Source organism: Ursus arctos, unplaced genomic scaffold (genome assembly GCF_023065955.2).
Source record: "Ursus arctos isolate Adak ecotype North America unplaced genomic scaffold, UrsArc2.0 scaffold_14, whole genome shotgun sequence".
Classification (NCBI taxonomy): Eukaryota; Metazoa; Chordata; class Mammalia; order Carnivora; family Ursidae; genus Ursus; species Ursus arctos.
The window spans coordinates 10,276,514-10,296,343 of record NW_026622808.1 but is presented as its reverse complement, the minus strand read 5'-3'; the positions used below and the strand labels follow the sequence as shown (position 1 = coordinate 10,296,343).

Genomic DNA, 19,830 nt, shown 5'->3' with positions numbered 1-19,830 from the left:
TGGTCATGATCTCTCTCTCTCTCTTGCTCTATCTCAAATAAACAAATAAAATCCTAAATAAAATAAAATAAAAACAAAGCTCATCCTACACTCCAGTCTAAAATGCGTCCTTCCTCTCATTAGGTGAGTACTTGCCATTGCACCTTTTCGAACTTTGGGTTTAATCTCCAGTGCAGTAATGTTCCCTCTTCACCCAACCTTGCTCTTTAAAGATCAAAATTCCTATTGGAAGTGGATTTCTAGTTCTTAAGTGACAGTAAACAACTTGTAGATTGTCTTCTCCTACAATCTAGATACTATTAACTCTACCATTAAGTAAAATAATGTTATTGGATGCCTCACCTTTTAAGGTTATTTCAATATTTATAAATGTGACAACACATTCCAATAACTGGGGACAAAAATGTGTCAATCAATGTATCAACAAGTTTACTCCATAGTGATACAATACAAATTTTCTATGCAACACATTGACTTTGTATTATAGAATTTTTTTAAAGATTTTTTATTTATTTATTTGACAGAGATAGACAGCCAGCGAGAGAGGGAACACAAGCAGGGGGAGTGGGAGAGGAAGAAGCAGGCTCCCAGCAGAGGAGCCTGATGTGGGGTTCGATCCCAGGACTCTGGGATCACGGCCTGAGCCGAAGGCAGACGCTTAACTTTAAGACTGAGCCACCCAGGCGCCCCTAAAAATAATTCTAAAAAAAAGATTTTATTTATTTATTTGACAGAGAACAGGAGAAAAAGCAAGAGAGAGCACAAGCAGGGGGAGCAGCAGAGGGGGAAGGAGAAACAGGCTCACCACTGAGCAGGGAGCCTGATGCGGGACTCGATCCCGGACCCTGGGATCATGACCAGAGCCAAAGGCAGATACTTAACCAACTGAGCCACCCAGCTGCCCCAGCAATAAAATCTTGAAAAACAAAAACAAAAACAAAAAAACTTCCTTATTTTAACGAGTGACAACAAAGGAATCAATAAAATCCAACTTCCGTATCTGATGAAAATTTTGGAAAAATAAACTTAGAAGTTTCATTTCTTAATATGACCGTCTGTGGGTATTGAAATTACTTCATTTTGTGGATATTTTAAAGCAGAAATTCACGGTACACACCAGCCCAAACCATTTCCTTTCCAAGATGAACAAAGTTGCTTCTTGCCTCGGATTGTTTAATTTGGCAAAAGACCTATGGGTGATGCTTGGTCTGATGCTTTAAGCAAGAATAGGAAATATACATTGAGAGGTGGGGTAGAGTTCAGTACGGGGATCTGGCGAGAGCATGTGGCACGGTCTCGGCAGCAGAAATAATGCCGCTGGGGAGGCTGGGGAGTGGGGCAGCGGGAGCAGTGGGGGCTGGAAGAGAGGCGCTGGGAAGGGTGGTCTCATGAACACGGTGCCAGGAAATTAGGCTTGACCTTTAGGAAACAGCTACTGAAAGATTTTAAGTAATGATAGGACGGGCTCTTGGAAGTCAAACACAGAGGCACCCCCCTCTCCTTGGGGGACACCCCCTTCTCCTTGGGGACCACACCCTCTCTCTTTGGGAGCCACCCCCTTCACTCTCATTATGGGTTCCTTGTCAGATACTTTCATTTTGCTGGTTTTCCCCTCACTCCCTGACAGAGAAAACTTCAAATCCCATTGCTTTTTGGAAATGAATCCTTTTACTGTTTTTATTTAAGTAAGCCCCACGTGGGGCTTGAATTCGTGGCCCCAAGATCAAGAGTTGCATGCAGGTGCCCCTGACACAGGGTTTTTACAGACAGGCTTGTGGGGAGAAAACCATGGCACATGGTCTGGATGTTCTCTAACGCCCCTTAAATTTCAGTGAAGTCACAGAATAAAAAGTAAGGTCACAGTGACACAGTGACATTTAGGCGCACCTTTCTGGTCCATATGGTAATTCCATGTTTAATTTTTTGCAGAGCTGCCGGAATGTTTGCCACGATGGCCATGTAGATTGCACACCACCAGCAAGGTATGACCGTTCCAATTCCTCCACACCCTCGCCAACATGTTTTTTCCTTTTCTTTTCTTAAGATTTTTTTTAGTTATTTATTTGAGAGAGAGAGCCAGAGAGAGAGAGAGAGTGAGAGGGTGCACAAGCAGGGGTAGGGGCAGAGGGAGAGGGAGAAGCAGACTCCACACTGAGCAGGGAGCCTGATGCGGGGCTCGATCCCAGGACCCCGAGATCACGCCCTGAGCCGAAGGCAGACGCTTAATGACTGAGCCACCCAGGCGCCCCCTCTCTGAGTGCTTTTAAGCTTTTGTTTCTATTACTCTTTCCATAATCTGACTATGAGGATCCTTAGTTTTATTGAGCTCTTCTTGAGACGTCCTGGGATTTTTTCATAGTCTTTTGCTTATTTTTTTTATTCCATCTTTTATTTTATTTTTTTTATACATTTACCAATAGTTAATTTGTATTCTGTATTGGAGAAATCCAATATCTGAAATCCCTGGCTAAATATGCAGTCGTTCTATCCGCTGGTGTTCACTCATAGTGCTTTTTGTTCCTTTTGGGTTAGATGATTTCTGATTATGAACTCTTTTACCTGGTGGGAATTAGCTCCAAGGGCCTAAACCAGGGTTGCTCTTCCCTACAGATAATTTGCAGTTTTCTTATGTCCGGAGTCCGAGGGGATGGATGCTGCTCACCTGAGACCACTTTTGCCCTCTGAGAGACCAGCTCAATGCCCCGGTCTAGTATGGAGCCCTAGGCTTAACATCTAGGTTCCAGCTCTAGAATAGCCATTTGGTCCATGAAAAGTCTCCTTGGTTGTTTGCTTACTCGACTCATACACATGTCAGCTTCCACAACAGTACTTCAGGATTTCCCTACCTTTCTGAACCAAGAAAAATGTCGACAGTATGTTTGTTTTATTGTAGTTGGAAAGTCCTTCCCAGTACCTGGAAGTATACAAGTGGTACTTTTTATGTTTTCTTCTAATAATTTATAGTTTGCTTTCATGCTTTATTTTTTATTTGCATGGAGTTTATTTTGGGGTATGGTGTGAGGTAGGGATCTAACCTTAAGAAAATATTGGGTACTGAACAATCCCGAGTCCTCTTATTACATGGCTCATCCTTTCTCCATAAACTTGAAGTTTCTCCATCATAGTCTAGGCTTCTCTCTATATATTTTTGTTTTTTTTCTGTTCTGTTCTGTTTTGCTGATCTGTCTTCTTCTTATTGTGCCAATACCATTCTAGATTTCTTACATATAATGGTTTTATCCTATATTTTGATATACTTTTTTTTTCAAAATGTCTTTGGAAATTCTTATGGGCCTTCTCTTCCATATACTCTTTATAATCAGTTTATATGTAATCCTTTCAAATCCACTTTACTGTAGCAACTCTACGTCAGTTATGGTTATGGATGTAAAATATTACATGCTTTGTATTCCATTTGCTAATGACCCTATTCTGTCTTCTTTTCCCCACTGTAAATTCTGGGCATCCTAGGCCAGATTTACTAATGGAATTTCAATGCTTGGCCTTGAAACTCTAGGCTCTTCTAACCACTGGTACAAGAAATCTCTGCACGATAAGAGAAAATGTTGCTTCTTCTCCTGCAGCTGCAGAGAAAAGTAGGTGGCATTCTGCCTGGTAAAACTATTCGTACAGATATTCTTCTCAATTAAGTAGTCTTGTAATTCACCAGAACTTAGACATTTTTGCTACCTAAGGAAGTATTCCTTCACCTCTAGGAAGTCTATAATTCTGATCGGCTGATTTTAATTAATAATGTGTTGTTCTGACAAAAAATTTAAATGGACATTTTTGTTTTTCAAAAAGTATAAATGCTTGTGAATTTCCTTTGTTTATGCCGAAAGGATCATTGGCACTTCCTCCTTCTCCCCCATGCATAAATATAAAGTAATAATTCTTCTAGATTTTTTATTGAAGCAAAAATTTTTAAAAATTTTGTCTTTTCTAAATAAACCAGTGGTGCTGTGATGTGGGGAGTCTCCCTGCTTCTACCAACCTGTCCCTAACCAGCAAGGACAATACTAAAGAGCTGTCCTGCTTAGAAAATCGATGGGGACATTGCGTATTAGGGTAGATATACTGTTACAACGAAGAGACCCCAAATATGCAGCAGCTAAGACAGGACCACGTTTCTCCTCACTGTACCCATCAGGCTGGCATTTTGAGTCAGTTAGGGGCACTACACCTCAATTCCAGAGCCTTCAACTTGTTTTTCTTCCATCCCATAGGTCATTATACTCCTCTGTGGGTTTGAGGTTGGTTTGTAACCGGTAGGAATGAGGAAGAGACCATGACAGCATGGTGACTACAGTTAATAACGCTGTATCTTATACTTGAAAGTTACTAAGAGTAGATCTTAATTGTTCTCATTTGAAAAGAAGGTAACTGCCTGTCATTGGCCATATCAACATTTTTCTCGGTAAGTCTCCTGAGGCAAGGGAAATAAAAGCAAAAATAAACTATTGGGACCACATCAAAATAAAAAGCTTCTGCTCAGCAAAGGAAATGCCAACGAAACTAAAAGGCAGCCTATGGGATGGGAGAAGATATTTGCAAATAACATAGATAATGAAGGGCTAATATCTAAAATCTATGAAGAACTCATACAACTCAACAGCCCCTAAACAAATAATCCAGTTAAAAGTGGGCAGAAGACACGAACAGATATTTTTCCAAAGAAGACATCCAGGTGGCCAACAGACACATGAAAAGATGCTCAACATCATTCATCATCAGGGAAGTGCATATCAAAACTACAAGACATCACCCCACACTGGTCAGAATGGCTAAAATCAAAACCAGAAGAAACAACAGGTGTTGGCAAGGATGTGGAGAGAAAGAAACCCTCATGTACGGTTGGTGGGAATGCAAACTGGTACAGCCGCTGCGGAAACAGTATGGAGGTTCCTCAAAAAGTTAAAAATAGAACTACCCTACTGTCTAGTAATTATACTATTGGGTATCTACCCAAGAAATATAAAAACAGTAATTCAAAGGGATATATTTACCCCTATGTTCACTGTGGCATTATCTGCAATACGCAAATTATGGAAACAGCCCAAGTGTTCATCAACTAGTGAATGGATGAAAAAGATGTGGCATACATATATAATGGAATATTATTCAGCCATGAAAAATGAAATCTTGCCACTTGCAATGGCATGGATGGAGCTGGAGAGCATAATTCTAGGTGAGAAAGTCAGTCAGAGAAAGACAAATACCATATGAGCAAAGGGGAAAAAAAGAAAGAGAGAGGCAAACCAAGAACCAGAGTCTTAACTACAGAGAAGAAACTGATGGTCACCAGAGGGGAGGGGGTCGGGGATGGGTTAAACAGGTGATGGGGATAAAGGAGGGCAGCTGTGATGAGCACCAGGTGTTGTATGGAAGTGTTGAATCACTATATTGTACGCTTGAAACGAATGTCACACTGTATGTTAACTGCACTGGAATTAAAACAAAACCTAACTTAAAAAACTAATTTTGCCCAGGTGGCTCAGTTGGTTGAGTGTCTGTCTTCAGCTGAGGTCATGATCTCAGGGTCCTGGGATCGACTCCCGCATCCCGTAGGGCTCCCTGCTCAGCGTGGCGTCTGCTTGTCTCTCTCCTTCAGCCCCTTGCCCCCCTCCCCCACCACTCGTGTTCCCTCTTCTCTCTCTCACAAAAAAATAAATTAAATCTTATAAAAAAAAAACCCCACACATTTCTAATGGGAAAAAATAAAACAAAAACAGGTAACTAGGAGGGGATGGATATGTTAATTGCTCAATTGTGGAATCATCTTACAATGTGTACATATATCAAAACATCAAATTGTATGCCTTAAATATATACAATTTTTATTTGTCAGTAATGCCTCAATAAAGTGGGAAGGAAAAGAAGAGAATATTGAAGAGAAAGAGTCCAGTCTTGAGGTGTTGCCCCGGTAATGGCGGACATCCCACCTGCTTGCATTTCGTGGGAGTGGACTGTCATGTGACCACACCGAGCCGCAGAGGAGGCTGGGAACTTGGGATGGTTGGCTAGCCAGGAGTAGGCTGTACTTTGAGTTGTATGGAGTAAGGCTAGAGTGGACATTGCAGGACAGGTAGCAGTCTCCGCCACACATTGGGAAGTGAAAGAATTAGGACTGTTATGGGTCATTGTTTCTGACATTTTTTTGACAGAGGCATTGGGTATGTGTCCATGGAATACAGGTGAAGTTTGACTCCAGTAGCAGAGCTCAGAGGCCGAATCGCCCTTTTTGGAAAGAATGTTTCTAGCTCCAAAAGTTGGGCTTCCTTTGTTTGGGGGCATGAAGACTCCACTGAGTGAGTTTTCCTGAAATCCTGCTGGACCAAGTGTAGAGCACGTGGTCCCCAAGAGGGAAAGGAGTAACCTGAAGAAATTGCCTGCTCTCAACATTGCTGCATTCTAGAGTATAAACGGAGGTGAAGTTTGGGTCAGGGTTGTGCTTTCTATTCTGAATGCATATATTTTCACCCCTTTCTTTCCTTGAAATAAGAGATTCCATATACTCTGCACTTGCTGCGAGAGTGATTATTTTCCACATTGTTTGAATATGAGATATTATGACTCAAGATATATCCTTGAGTCAAAATCCACATAAATTGAGGACTAAGGAGTGAAAATTCCAAGAAAATGCGAAGAGTCTAGTGGAGACTCCAGATTTTCTGATGAGAAAACAGTAAGTTTGCTGGAGTTGTCAATTCCCCAAGGATCAGTACTATATAGACTCTGTGAAAAACCAAAAAACTAATTTCCTTCAGAGAGCATCTTTAATTAGAGGTATTAGAAAATAAAGATAATAAGATTCTTACAATTAAAGAGTTTCCACTTTAATTATGAGAAATTAGTAAGTGCTTATAAAAACCTAAAATAAGAAATCCCAAAGAATGGCCAGGTTGTAGAAATAAAGCCAAAATTGACAATGTTTTAAATATGACAGTCTTTTAAGGAAGTTTCTCTTTAGGCTGGAAGGGGTATGTCAGGAAAAAAATGACATCTTAAAACTTCCCAGTCTTTGAAACGAGAGCACTGTTATTAATTATATTTCTAACCCTTCCACAAATACATTGCACATGTTGGTTACATTAGTCTCAAAGGGACAGAGTCTTACGGTTTACATGTTGTAAAAGCATATTTTTAAGGGAAAAAATATGTTAATGAAATGACAGACTATTAGTTAAGAGATAAATATTTCCCACTGAGAAGGAAAAATAAAGTCCACATGTTAACTGTGCAGAACAATTGTAATTAATAAAATTTTAACCAGCATTCTTGTTAAAATTCATTCTTTCTGTTAAGTTTCTGGATGAGTAAAAGGAAAATTTTACTCATCCCTGCTGAGTTGTTAGCTAATGAAAAAATATGTGAGTTTATATCACACCAGCTATCAGCAGTTGTAAAAAGCCTTGAAGAACACTTTATATTGAGATTTTTATTTATGTATTTATTTACTTATTTTTAAAATTTGCCTATAGTGGACACATAGTGTTACCTTACTCTGGGGTGTATAACATGGTGATTCGACGTCTCTACATGTTACGCTCTGCTCACCACAAGGCACACCTGTCACCACACAACGCTATGACAGCATCACTGACTCTGTGCCTTACCCTGGGCCTTTTATTCTTGTAACTCACTCCGTAACGGGGGGCCTGGCCCTGCCACTCCCTTTCACCCATTTTACCCACCCCCACCCCACTGTCCTCGGCAACCCTCAGTGTGTCCTCTGTATTTATAGGTTGGATTCTGCTAAAAAGCTGAAGTTACTCATTTGTTTTCTTAGAGTCCATATGTGAGCGAAAGCATACGGTATTTGACTCTGTCAGTCTGACTTACTTCACGTGGCATAACACCCTCTAGCTCCAGCCAGGTTGTCCCGAATGGCACGAGCTCACCCTTTCCGATGCTGAGTAACGTTCCATCACATATATAACACACCCTCCTTATCCATTTGTCTACTGGTGGACACTTGGGCTGCGTCCAAACCTGGGCTATCGTAACGAATGCTTCAATGACCGTCGGGTGCACACATCTTTCTGAAGTAGTGTTTTTATTTCCTTTGCGCAAATGCCCAGGAGTGGAATTATTGGATCATATGGTATTTATATTTTTAATTTTCTTTTTCAAAAGATTTTACTTATTCATGAGAGAGAGAGAGAGCACAAGCGGGGGGGTGGTGGTGGGAGAGGGAGAAGCAGACTCCCTGTTGAGCAAGGAGCCCGATGCAGGACTCGATCCCAGGACCCCGGGATCATGACCTGAGCCGAAGGCAGACGCTTCACCAACTGAGCCGCCCGGGCGCCCCAAAGATGGTGTAATCTTTCTGATAAATGCTTATTTCAATGGTGATCCTGTCCTCTTAAATGTACTTTCTGAAATTCTTCGTTGTTTATGAGACCTTACTCTAAAGTGGGAGTAATCGAATGAATAATTTTACTTCATATGAAGGCTACTATTAAAATGAAAAATCACAGAACAGAGGAAATAAAGCACATGTTTATTGGACAACCCCCACATGTCCTTTTGAGCAACATTGATTTTTATTTATTTATTTATTTTAGCAAAGCCAGTAAAACTCATTGAAAAGAACTGGTGTCACTTATGCTGACGTGCTTCTCCTCTCCGCGAGGGGAGAAACTTCTGGGCCCTCTCAAGGGAGAGTGTGCCAGTGGGTGGGGCATATACGACAGGACGAATCCAGTGTTTTTCTGTGTCCAAGTCTTAGAGTTTCCTCCTGTGCAAAATCCAGGGTTTTGTGGCATTTAGACTTCCTTTTATATCAACCAGAACTGCCCCGGGCGACTTACCGCCGAATCTGGCAAACTGCTGGAAACACACCCAGACGCGCAGAACAGTATGTCCAACTCACGATCTCCGGCGAGTCCAATTTCAGGCCAGTGGCAAATCATATTCCCTTTTCCTTGGTGAACTGTCCTCAAAATCCACTTCCCAGAAGAGTCCTTGGAATCGTGTTGCCATTACTAAACAAAAGATCTTGAATCGGTCTGATATGCCAGCTTTCTCTTTCGGAACCTGATTCCACATTTGCATGTATCGTACACTTACTCGTGTGCTGTGCGTGAGTGTGCGTGCCACCGAAGGCTGGGGGCCCCATTCCCACTGCTGGCTCAGGTGAGGAGGGGGTCCTGGGGGGGGGCATCGTTTGCTTCTCTCGCACGGGGGTCTTCCTCTGGTGAGGCGGCAAGTGTGGGCCTGAGCTAGGAAGGGGCGGCCTCTCCAGGACCGGAGGGTGAGGGAGGCCCATCTCTAACGGGCTGCCAGGAGCATGACTCCCTTTCTTGGATGCCCGCTTAACTCGGGAATTTCACCTAACGGGGAGAGTCAGAAAATCAAGTTCTAGGAACGTTCCCCCCAAGCAAAAACCCAGCTGTCACACAGAGATTAGATATGTACGACGGCGGGTACGTGTTTTTGGTTTAAATCCGTTCTCTCAAATGTTGAGAAATCGTTCTTTTTGATGGCTGAGTAATATTCCATTGTGTAAACGGACCACATCTTCTTGGCGCACTGGGTGTTACACGCAAGTAATGAATCATGGAACTTTACATCAAAAACTAGGGATGGTGACTAACATAATTTTAAAATATTATTAAAAAAATAAAAATAATAAATCTGTTCTCTCATGCCAGTGGGAGATGCTTCTGCGGAGGTTTGGGGCTTCTCCAAGTGTTATAATTTCCCTGGATAACCCGTCCCAATGCTCTTTTCCTCCTCAGTCCTCTACGATGGGACCCGGTAATATGCGTTCAGCTAACTGTCTGATTCTTCGCCCCACAGGATCTCTATGCTTTTTTTTTTTTTTTTGACCCCAGCTCAGGAGCTACAAAGGAAGACAGGTTCTTTGAGCGGGTCGTGAAATGTGTTTTAATCTGTGTTGAAAACGGGGGTTTAGACCCAGGGAGGTCTTCATGCCTTCAAAGCCCTGGGAGGAGATTGCAGAGCGGACGTATACAGAACGAGAGGATGTGAAAGTCCAAGGAACACCCAGGTTTTCTTTTTCCTTTTCTCTCCTCTCTTCCCCTCCCCTCCCTTTCCTTCCCTTTTCTCTTTCCTTTTCTTTTACTTATTTTCTTTCTTTAATTTAATTTTAATTCTGGTAACATACTGTGTAATATTAGTTTCAGGTGTGTAATGTAGCGATTCAACACTTCCACACGTCACCTGGTGCTCATCACGACAGGTGAGAGCCTCCACCCCCATGGCCTGCTTCACCCATCCCCCATCCTCCTCCCCTGGTGACCCTCAGTTAGTTCACTAGAGTTAAGAGTCTGTTTCTTTATTTCTCTCTCTTCTTGTTCCTTTGCTCATTTTTTTGCTGTTGTTTCTTAAACTCCACACATGAGTGAGATCATATGGTATTTGTCTTTCTCTGACTTATTTCGCTCAGCATAATACCCTCTAGTTCTATCCATGTCATTGCAAATGGCAAGATTTTATCCTTTCTGACGGCTGAGTAATGTCGCCTGGTGTATGTAGACCACATCTTTGTTATCTACTCATCAGTCCATGGACACTTGGGCTGTTTCCATAACTGAGCTGCTGTTGCTAGTGCTGTGAAAACACCCATATTTTAAAGCATGGGCCAGAAGGGGGAACCAGAACAGGGCACTGACTAGGAACAGAACAGAAAGGAAAGACGAAGGAGAGGGAAGTGTCTGAAAGGCATGGGTGGGTGTCAGAGTGCAGAGAATCTCATGCATTATTAAATATCCTGCACAATCATCTACACAAAATAGGCAAGAATTAGGCAAAGAAAATCTTCCCAATTTAACTAGTTCACTGTGTGCACTTCGAATTGTTTTAATAAAAAAAAACAAAACAGATGAGCTCAGAGGGGCTCAGAGGACATGAACAGAGCTCAGACCGTGTTGGCTGCTAGTTGCAGGCAGCCCTCCACCCACCCACAGGGCCCCCTCGCTGCCCCTCCCTCGGGCGCGCAGGAGACCGGAGGCTCACTCTCTAGAGAGATTGGGCTGTGGACTCAAGGTCAAGGACGCCTATGCACAGCTGAGGATGGGGGAGATGCAGTCCAAGAACAGGGGGGTTAGTGAAAATCTAGAGAATGATCCGTGAGGTCCCCATTCCCTTCCCACACCAAATGCTGGTGGCCAACAGCTTCCTTCCCTGGAAATTCCTATCCGATGAGTTGGACAATCTTGAGAAAAGACATGCAAGTAAGGACAGCCGGGTTCTCCAAAGGACACAGCAGACTGGCAGCACGGGGGAGGCCTGCCCCTTGGCAAGCCTCTCCCAGAACCTCCAGCCTGCACCTTAGTGCCCCGCTCTCTGGAAGGGCTCCTGCAGGAAACCATACTCGTTCCTTCCTAGCCAGCTGGCCACCGCTCGTTGGCCTCCTTTGCGAACAGCCACCTGTCTCTCATTCTGGAGCTGGAGTACCGGCTGAGCTCGGGTCCCTGGGACGCAGGCGTGAGGGAGAGGGCGTGCTCTTGAGTGCGGTCCCTGTGAGGCCGTGAGGGGACCAGGATGGCCACGCAAGGAAGACACGCGCCGATGCGATGCGCAGGGAGCTGTGGGGCTGGCGGGCCCTCCGAGGTTGCCCGGACTCACGCAAAGGGGCTTGGTGGTTGCCCTCCCACACTGGGCACGGGTTCGATGCGGCTTAGGCCGCTCCGTGTGGGGGAGGCCTTACCCTGCAGGAGGCAGTTTAAAGGGAGGGACTGAGCTGGCCGCCCTCAGCCCTGCCGGGGCGTGGGGCTGACGCATGAAGCCTTTACCACGAGCGCCACAGCTCAAGGGTTGGACCTCCTCCCTTTCACACCCTTGTGATCTCGTGGACGCACACGTGAAAATACCATCTGTCTACTGGGACTCCCAGAGATGCAGCTTTAGCGTGGCCCCCACCCCTGGGCTCCAAATCAGGAGACGTGACTTCCCGTAAAATAGCATCACTAGCGACGTAACAGGCACCTGAGACCTCGCGTGCGCGAGCAAACCTCTGCTCGTCCCCCCCAGCTCACTTCTGCTCTGTCCCCGGCTCAGCGGATGGCAGCCCTGGCCCTCACGTCTCCCACGAACACCCCTTGGCTCCTCCCTTTCTCTCCCATCCCCTATGCGATCGGTCAGCAAGTCCCGGCGGCTCTTCCTTCGACATACAGCCCCCGTCTGTCTGCAGGTGTTCACGCCCTCCCGGCCGCCACCTCTGTGCGAGGCTGGAGCTCTGCCTGGATCGTTTCGAGGGCCCCCGAGAAGCTCTGACTTCAACTCTTGTCTTTCTTCACCCTCGACGGAGCTGCCAGCGCTGCTGTTAAACCCCTAGTCTGTCTTGTGATTCCTCTCCCACATCTCAGTCAGTGCCCGGAGCCTTCCGTCTTATTCAGGAGCTCATGGCACATCATTTCCTCTCTGAACTCACGCTCTGCCTTTCGCTCCCCTGCTCACTAGGCTCTAGCTACACAGCCTTCTTTTCTCTTCCTCAAACATTCTGGGTATGCTCCCACTTTAGGGTCTCTTACTTCACTTGCCGGTCCCTCAACATGGAATGCTCTCCCTCTAGATGTATCGACAGCTCACACCTCCTTAAGGGTTTTTCTTAAACCTCCCCTTCTCAGCCTTCCCTGACATCTACGTAACATTGTAACCCTCCTCCACCACTCCCTCCCACCTGCTCCTCTGTTCCTCCATAGCACTTGGTACTTTCTGGCATATTGTGCATGTTACTTATTTATTTCCTAGGGTCTGTCTCCTTGCACTATAATCTCCGAGGTCTATGAGGCTGAAAGTTTTCCTTCATCATGTTTTGTTCACTGATGTATCCTCAGTAGTGCTGTGCCAAGGACAGTGTGGTGGGAACGCTTGTCCAAATTTGGGGCTCTTGCTGTGTTTACAACCTATACATCTGAACCGTGAAGTGTAACACACATCATACATTTTTGGCAAGAAAAATTTTAGTTCATACATGACATATTTGACAGAATTTGAAAATCATCTTTAAAATGAAAACTTGTTCTCTTTTGCTAATTGCCTTAAAGCTAAAACAGCTATAAAAACAATGACCGCTGTTTATTAGAACATGATTTTACTGGAAATTTTATCTCCTAGGCGGGGGAGTTGTTAGAAAATGATCTGTTCCATGTGTCAGATTAGCTGAGTGTGTCACTCGTCCTCAGAGCTTGTAACGGTGCTCGGCACAGACGATGTGCTCGGTATTTGTTGGGTGGAAGAGTGAGCTGGGGAGCCCGAGAGCTTTCGGAGGAGAGAGGACGTGAACTCCCCAGATGACAGTGAAGAATTCACAGATGGCAGCTGTGTGGCTGGTCCAGCGGGATGTGAGTCCCGGCCACAGGAGGCACACAGAGCCTCCTACAGAAAGGATTCCAGCCAGAAAACAAACTGCCAGCTTCCCTCATGTGTCTGAAAGTACTGGGAAGAGATTTATAATCTTACTGAGACTTTGGAGATTAATTGAGAAGAATATAGGAAACTAAGGTGATAAAAAATTGGGGCAATTTTTAACTCCTGGAAAACATTTTTCTATAAGAAAAAACCGCAGGGCACCTGGCTCAGTCAGTGAAGCATCCGACTCTGGATTTCGGCTCAGATGGGATCGAGCCCCACATCAGGCTCCGCACTCAGCGGGGAGGGGGGTCTGCTTGAGATTCTCCCTCTCTCTCCGCCCCTCCCCCTGCTCACGTGCGCTCTCTCTCTTTAAATAAATAAATAAATACAATCTTAAGAAAAGGAAAACATGCAATCCTAGCAAACCGTGTGTCTCAGCTGTGATAGCCTTTACAAGAATAATCCCAAGAATACAAACACTGAATATACTGATTTAACCTGAAGATCTGACGTGGCAACAGGGGAGGCATGGGGGGCGGGGGACAGTGTGTGGTTCTGTGCAGAAGGATCCAAGATAACTCAATCTCTTCCTTACGCCGGGGACACAACCACGTGTGTGGTTAGCAAACACTGTCCTCTGCTATGACAAATCTGTGCTTGTCCTCGTCCTCTGAACTCTAATTCTCAGTCTTGTCTCTTTCAATTCTAGAACGCCCATAATTCTTTTTTTTTTTTAATGGGCTCAAATTCCTTGCTGACACTGACCAGCTTTTCATTCCATTCTCTGTGTTTTCTTGAATAGATTAATTGTAGTTATTTTAATGTTCCTATTTGCTGACTTTTTTTTTTTTGCCTGAATCACTTATGAGCCTAATTCGATTAGCTACTTATCTCCTTGGATTCTGAACTTATGGTATGCCTAACAATTTTTTAAATGAATGTGGGATGTTGTATATTAAAAGTTGTTATCTGGTTCATGTTGTCTTTTTCAGAGAAGTTTCACCCTTTTTTTTTTCCAGGCAGGGTGTTGCTATGTTTTCTGAGAATTCTGTGGAAAATATTTCTTGTGACACTGTCTCCTGTGAAAATAACCCTGAACCGCTAAGAATTTTTTTTCAATAAGAATGATTATATCGATAGCGTTTTTCTCTGACAGTAGTATTTAAATTAACACCCTTGTTTTGTATCAGATTAGAAATACCTACACATTTTATATCTTCATCCAGAAAAGGATCAGTCTGGCTTTCCTTTCTTCCCCATGCATAAAGAAAAGTAAAATAATGACTCTTCTTGATTTCTTATTTAAGCAAAGAACATGGAAGTCTCGCTTCATTTCAATTAGCAAATGGATCACAAGCCTGGGGGGCTCAGTCGGTGAAGCCTCTGCCCTTGGCTCAGGTCATGATCCCAGGGTCCTGGGATCGAGCCCCGCATTGGGCTCCCTGCTCAGCGGGGAGTGTGCTTCTCTCTCTGCCTCTGCCTGCAGCTCCCCCTGCTTGTGCTCTCTCTCTCTCTGTCAAATAAATAAATTATACAACCTTTAAAAAAAATTGCCAAATGGTGCCCTGATGTGGTTTAGCTGAACTGAGCAGAAAGTGGTGGATTCAAGCCTGTGCCCACGCTGCTGCCAGTGAAAGGGATGTAAGATGAGCGTCTGTTTTGGACTGAAGGTTTGTGTCCCCCCGAATTCACATGCTGAAACCTTCGTCCTCAGTGACAGAGTGTTTATTTAGGGTGGGGTGTTTTGGAGGTGTGTAGGGTGTGGGGCTGGGGGATCGTCCATGGGATTAGCGAGTGTCCTTATAAGCAGCAAGGGAGGGCCTGCTGCGCCCCTCTGCCCTCCTGCACGGGCAGATATCACGGAGACATGACCGTCCCATGGCCCGGAAGAGGGTTCCTGCCAGACACCAGACCTGCGAACCCTGGGACCTACCAGCCTTCAGAACGGTGAGAAACAGAGGCTGGCCGTTTGAGCTGCGCCATCTCCGGGGCACGTGTGAAAGCAACCTGAGCCCATGCGGGAATGGCCTCTGTGGGGTCCTGGAGAGGCCCGCGTGACTCTGCCCTCTGTCTACCCAGCGGGGAACAACGCTTCTAAAGAGCTAACCGTGTGAGAACATCGATAGAGCCAGGAGTGTTGATTAGGGCGGGTTACACGGCCTGACAGATCCATAGCTCCAGGAAACAGACCTTTATTTCTCTCTCAAGGAGCAGTCCTGGATGGGAGCTCCAGGTAAGCTGGAAGCTTTACTCCATACGTCAAGGGCCTTGGTGTTTGCAGCTTCGGGGAGGGGGGGGGTATTATTTCCTGGTCAAAGCTGAACTGTGGTCAGCAGGCAGTGGGACAACACCGTCTGGTCTTAGCGCGTGCAGCTGGAGGCATGAGCATGGCGGGGACCCTTGCAGGGTGGCGGGGAGATGCGGGAGCGGCAGGTGCCAGGCTGTGGTCTGGGGCTGTGGGGGGCGTCTGGCAAGGGCACAGGAGGCCTGGGATCCCGGGTGCGCTGCCCGCTGCACAGAGCCCATGGCGCCCGGATGTGTGCAGAGAAAGTGGGCTTCGCTGCAGGCCTGCGAGCACGGAGGCAGGAGGAGTTTGCGTGAGGAGGGCCTGGCAGAGGGTTCGGGGGATTCTGCGGGGAATTAGGGGGTCTCCGGAGGTGGATGTAGGTGGCTGGAGCTTGGCAAAGAGAGGTGGGGGAAAGACATTCCTGCGTGTGCAAAGGCGCCACCCAGGGGCATGCTGTCCACCCTTGTCCACGCTTGTCCACTCTTGCCCATGCTTGTCCACACTTGTCCACTCTTGTCCACGCTTGTCCACTCTTGCCCATGCTTGTCCACGCTTGTCCACACGTCCTATTACCTGCAGAAGACAGTAGCGCTAGCATGACCGGCGGGGGGGCCTTGGTGTGTCGTCACGGAGGCGACTTTCTTCATTCTGGTCCCTCCCGCACACCTGGAGCAAACCCTCCGGGTTTGCTCCAGTCCCAGCTCCTCTCAGGGTGGTCAGTCCACTTCCGTGAAACAGGCGTGGAGGGCAGTCAGGTTCGCCAGTTTCCTGGCGCCACGCATTTGTTCTCCCAAGTGTGGGGTCCCGTCCCCCTAGCATTCCTCAATCTTGAGGCCCTGGGTGACCACCGTTCTGCTACTTCCTGCTGGAAAGGGGCACAGTGTTGGGGATTTGGGGAATGAAACAACTTTGCACTTTGTGGAAAATATTCCCTAGCACTTGGCTTGACATGCACGGTCTGCATGACCAAAACATTAGCTCCCTCTTTGGTTCTTCTGGGGCAGCACGGGAAAACACATTTTTAAAAACTTACATATCCAATTAAAGAGATGCAGAAGATAGATCACCCAAATCTTAGTATTCCCTGTGACATTGATCTAATCCCTTGAAGAATCCTGGAAAACAATCCCATAAACTGGTCCACCCCTGCAGCATCTCCGGGGAAATCCACTGCCGCCAAGTGGCCTGCTCTCCGATTTTATCTAAACGAGTTTTCACTTCTGCAGAACTGTTAATATAAACACAGCAGATGGTGTCAGCAAGCACTCACTCCGCCCTGTTTTGTAAGAACACGGTCCAAAGCCATGCGATTTTCAAGCACTACTTTGGCTAACAAATCTCTTTCCTCTTGTGGCACACCAATGCCAGGAGCCGTTTCTTTGCGCCACAGTTTTCTGAGTGGTTTCTGCCACACCTTGGAAAGCAAGAAGATTATTTTTGTTTTCTGCTGGGTTTTTTTTTTCTTTTCTGTTTGTTATCTTATGCATCTTTGCTAGATGGCACTGGGCATCTATTCATGAATACAGCTGAAATGTGTCTGTGAGTGGAGGCAAGCGGATTTTTTTTTTCTTGGAGAAAAAGAAAGTTTCCTGCTCTCAACAACAGGACACTGCCATCGTCTTAGGGTGAAGGTCAGCTGAAGCTCAGGGCTGAGTTGTGTTTTCTGAATGTATACACTTTTCCCTTCTTATCCTTGGAAGAAAAGAGATCATATAAATTCCCAAAGTCACTCATCTCGATTCAATAATTTCTTCCATTGTTCATATAAGAGATGTTTTTTCCCTGTGTGAAAACCTACATTAATTGAGAGATGAATGATGGAGTATTGATGATAATTCTGGGATTCCAATGGACACTCTAGTCCTTCTGATGATGAAAAAATATGTTTGATGAAGTTGTATGTTCTTTATTTTTTTTAAAGATTTATTTATTCGAGAGAGAACACACATGGACAGGGGGAAGGAGCAGAGGGAGTGGGAAAGAATCTCATGCAGACTCCTCGCTAAGCATGAAGTCCAACTTGGGGCTCCATCCCAGGACCCTGAGATCATGACCTGAGCCAAAATCAAGAGCCAGCCGCTCAAAAGACTGAGCCACCCAGGTGCCTTTAAGCTGTATGCTCTTTAAAAAGTACTGATATAGGGGCGCCTGGGTGGCTCCACTGGTGAAGCGTCTGCCTTCGGCTCAGGTCATGATCCCGGGGTCCTGGGATTCAGCCCCGCATTGGGCTCCATGCTCAGTGGGGAGCCTTCTTCTCTCTCTCCTGCTCGCCCTGCTTGTTCTCTCTCTGTCAAAAAAAAAAAAAAAAGTACTGGCATAATATTAGCAAACCGAATCCAACAATACCAAAAAAAATTATATACATATAAAATTCACTATAGTCAAGTGGGATTTATTCCTGGAATGCAAGGGTGGTTCGATATTCACAAATCAATCAATGTGATACATCACATTAATAAAGAAGGGATAAGAACAGTATGATCATTTCAACAGATGCAAAAAAAGCATTTGACAAAGCACATCAACCGTTCATGATGAGAATGCTCCACAACTGGGTGTTGTAGGAAGTGATGAGTCACTAGACTGTGCTCCTGAAACCAGTACCACGCTAGATGTTAACTACCTAGAATTTAAATAAAAATCTGGAGGAAAACAAATCCAAATTAAGCCGACTGCAGAGCAGGAAGAATGTGAGTATCAGCAGGAAGCACTGGAGAAAGGCTACGGCTCCATCACTCCCAGAGTGGAGAGGTGCGGGGAGGAGTGTCTGAGGGCTCCCCTCACGGGGGGGCTCCTCCACCTGGTGGTGCTTCCTCCGGCCCCGCTGCTGAAGAGGTTCATGAAGCCAACCTGAGCATAGATTTAGCATGGTTCCACAAAACATCACAGGACTCAAAGTTGTCGTAAATCCCACGAAATTTTTCTAAAGCTGAGCTGCTATATGGCAAATAACTGGGCATTTTTGATCCTTGAATATGGAATCTATGTACAGAGAAACGAAATAACATTACATTTTATAAGTACTGTATTGTAAGTGGAAAAATGTGGTGTCTTAAAATTATATTTGAAATTGTCACCAAAACAAATAAACAAACAAAACACCCACAAAAAATGCTCAACAAAGTAGGTTTAGAAAGAACATACCTCAGCATAAAAAAGGCCGTATATGAAAACCCACAGCTAATATCATATTCAGTGGTGAAAAACAGAGCTTCTCCCCTAAGGTCAGGAACAAGACAAGTATGTCCACTGTCACCACTTTTACTCAATATAGTACTGGAAGTCCTCGCCACAGCAATCAGACAAGAAAAAGGAATAAAAGACATCCAAATTGGTAAGGAAGAAGTAAAACTTTCATTATTTGCAGATGACATGATACTATATATAGAAAACCCTAAAGACTCCACCAAAAAGCTACCAGAACTGATCAATGAATTCAGTAAGGTGCCAGGGTACAAAAGGAATACACAGAAATTTGTTGTGTTTCTATACACTAATAATGAAGTAGCAGAAACAGAAATTAAGAAAATAATCCCACTTACAATTGCACCAAAAAGAATAAAATACAAAGGAATAAACTTAATCAAGGAGGTGAAAGACCTGTACTCTGAAAACTATGAAACATTATTTAAAGAAACTGAAGATGACACAAACAAATGGAAAGACAGTCCATGCTCATGGACTGGAAGAACAAATATTGTTAAAATGTCCATACTGCCCAAAGGAATAGCAGATTTAATGCAATCCCTATCAAAATACCAACAGCATTTTTCACAGAACTAGAACAAACTATCCTAAAATGTTTATGGAACCACGAAAGACCCCAAATATCCAAAGCATCCTTGAAAAGGAAAAACAAAACTGGAGGTATCCCAATCCCAAACACCAACTTACCCTACAAAGCTGTGATCACCAAAACACTATGGTACTGTCACAAAAACAGCCACATCGATCAATGGAACAAAATAGAAAAAGCCCAGAACTAAACCCGCAATTATATGGTCAATTAATCTCTGACAAAGGAGGCAAGAATATACAATGGGGAAAAGACAGTCTCTTCAATAGACGGTGCTGGGAAAACTGGACAGCTCCATGCAGAAGAATGAGACTGGAGCATTTTCTCAGACCGCACACCAAAATAAACTTAAAATGGATTAAGGACCTAAATGGGAGACCTGAAACCATAAAAATCCTAGAAGAGCACACAGGCAGTAAGGTCA

At 44.8% G+C, this 19,830-nt stretch overlaps 1 long non-coding RNA gene across 1 annotated transcript in view; it reads right to left on the bottom strand.

Moving 5' to 3' along the window:
* The window catches only part of LOC130543577 (uncharacterized), an 88,952-nt gene that overhangs the window by 5,108 nt on the left and 64,014 nt on the right, over nt 1–19,830 (bottom strand). The gene's annotated exons all lie outside the window — the stretch shown is intronic.